Source organism: Anoplopoma fimbria, chromosome 1 (genome assembly GCF_027596085.1).
Source record: "Anoplopoma fimbria isolate UVic2021 breed Golden Eagle Sablefish chromosome 1, Afim_UVic_2022, whole genome shotgun sequence".
Lineage (NCBI taxonomy): Eukaryota > Metazoa > Chordata > Actinopteri > Perciformes > Anoplopomatidae > Anoplopoma > Anoplopoma fimbria.
In genome coordinates, this window is record NC_072449.1 from 1,557,791 (window position 1) to 1,560,290 (window position 2,500).

At 43.0% G+C, this 2,500-nt stretch overlaps 1 pseudogene across 1 annotated transcript in view; it reads right to left on the minus strand.

The window, feature by feature from the left end:
• The window catches only part of LOC129091516 (latent-transforming growth factor beta-binding protein 1-like), a 46,350-nt pseudogene that overhangs the window by 32,644 nt on the left and 11,206 nt on the right, over window positions 1-2,500 (minus strand). The gene's annotated exons all lie outside the window — the stretch shown is intronic.

Genomic DNA, 2,500 nt, shown 5'->3' on the forward strand with positions numbered 1-2,500 from the left:
TGTTTCCACATCCAGCAGTTACAGAGGTGTCCTAGGTGATGAATGTAAATCCAATATTCTCTCTCTTTAGCTCTGTTTTTGGTCTCCACCTCCTCCTGACATAAATATCCACTAGGTTCACCAGCTAGTTTATAACTGAGTCTGTCTGATGTTTGCTAGTGAACAGTGGTATTATTGATGATACTAAATCGCTGACATAGCCTTTATAACCAGGCATCATCCTCTGGTTCTGAAAAGTAAGTCAAAGCTTCATGTGTTAAAGCTGCATTCTCTCTGCTGTCCACCAGGGGGCGACTCCTCTGGTTGTATAGAAGTCTATGAGAAAATGACTCTACTTCTCTCTTGATTTATTCCCTCAGTAAACATTGTAAACATGAGTTTATGGTCTCAATCTCTAGTTTCAAGTCTTCTTCAATACAGCATGATGTTCATTTAGTAAATGATGCTCCATTTAGAGTCAAACAGACCATAAAGCAGGGGATGCTTTAGGGCGGGGCTACACACTGATTGACAGGTCCACACCAGAGACGTATACGGCGTCTCTACGTCACTCCTCCTCAGTCCATATATGGTCACTTCCTGTTCACTGGTTGAAAGAAAAACAAGATGGCAAGAGCCGTAATCCAAGCAACAAATGGGTGACGTCACCTGACCATGTCCACTTCCTGTTTACAGTCCATGGTGGCCACCGAGATGATTGACAGAGATATTTTGTCATTTTATCCAAACATTGAAAATCACCTGTAAAAGAGTGTATTGACCGTATTGGGATTCCTCTCTGGTGTCGGTGTATCATGCAACACTAGTGTGTGTGTGTGTGTGTGTGTGTGTGTGTGTGTGTGTGTGTGTGTGTGTGTGTGTGTGTGTGTGTGTGTGTGTGAGAGAGAGAGAGAGAGAGAGAGAGAGAGGGTTAACTTAATGATAAATGAAAGCCAGATGTCAGTGCTTCTCCTCCCTCTCGTGTTCCTCTCTGTTCCTCTTTAGTCGACTTTACATCCAAGTGAATGACACCGTCTTTCACCTTAATACCCAGAAACATAAATGCAAAAGAAAAATGCAAATGATTCACTTTATCAGTTGGTGGAGATGAACATGAGAAGAACACATGAATGGGATGAAAAGTCATCACTCTGCTCTTGTAGACTTTCTGGAAGTTATTGGATCAAACTCACATAATAGAGAGACCACCATCACCTGTTATTCTCTCTAAATGTTGACCAGGATGGGTCATCTTCTATCTGTTTCTCTGCAGGTCCATTCTCATAGAAATGAAGGAATCCAAAAAAAAAGAGAGACATCTGTGATCAGTTGAGACTACACCACTATTCTGGGCTTCAGATACCGAGCTGGCCCAAATATCAAACAGCTGCAGGTCACATGACGCAGCTGGAGCCGCTTCACGCGCTGCACATGTCTGCTCTGTGTGTTCTGACAGTTTAGGGTTCTGTTGTCAAACTCAGGAGGGCGGTTCGGTTAAACAAGGCCGCTATTAGTATTTGTGGGGAAAATAAACTTTTGTGGCTGATGTTGACTACAGTGACACCACACAGAGACAAGAAGAACTGTGATTGGTCCGTTTGTTGGCGGGAAGACAACATTAATGTGTACATTGAAATTAATTGAAATGATACCTTAGTCACGGTACGACATTATCACGATGTTTAGTGTGCAGCATTCAAGCACCAGGATTAGCCAGGCGTCCATGCTCACAGAGGTAATGGTAGCCTCATTTGTTTGCTTTCTTGCCCTGACCAATGGGCCATCCTGACCCTGACTACCGGAGGTCAATGCCTAACCTTAACCGTCAGAGCGGCGATGTGTACCGTTGGTATATGTGACCGTTCTTTGTTTATGTCCAATCGCTGAATAAAACATTTTAGGACAAATATGTTCCAATTAACTTTGATAGAGTGTAATCACACTAAAGGGTTAAAGCTGTTAGACGAAAACACTGTAGCCCCGCCCTAAAGCATCCCCTGCTTTATGGTCTGTTTGACTCTAAATGGAGCATCATTTACTAAATGAACATCATGCTGTATTGAAGAAGACTTGAAACTAGAGATTGAGACCATAAACTCATGTTTACAATGTTTACTGAGGGAATAAATCAAGAGAGAAGTAGAGTCATTTTCTCATAGACTTCTATACAACCAGAGGAGTCGCCCCCTGGTGGACAGCAGAGAGAATGCAGCTTTAAGACACTTTTCAGAATCGGAAGTTGCCGCTTGGTCCGTGTGTGTGTGTGTGTGTGTGTGTGTGTGTGTGTGTGTGTGTGTGTGTGTGTGTGTGTGTGTGTGTGTGTGTGTGTGTGTGTGTGTGTGTGTGTGTGTGTGTGTGTGTGTGTGTGTGTGTGTGTGTGTGTGTGTGTAGTCCCGTCATACCTTTTATCAGTAAGACAGACGGAATTAATTGACATAAAGAGACATCGGTGCAACACTATGTCACCATATCATAAACAACAATCATCATTTCTTTTGACCCTTTCAACGACCCGTCAACA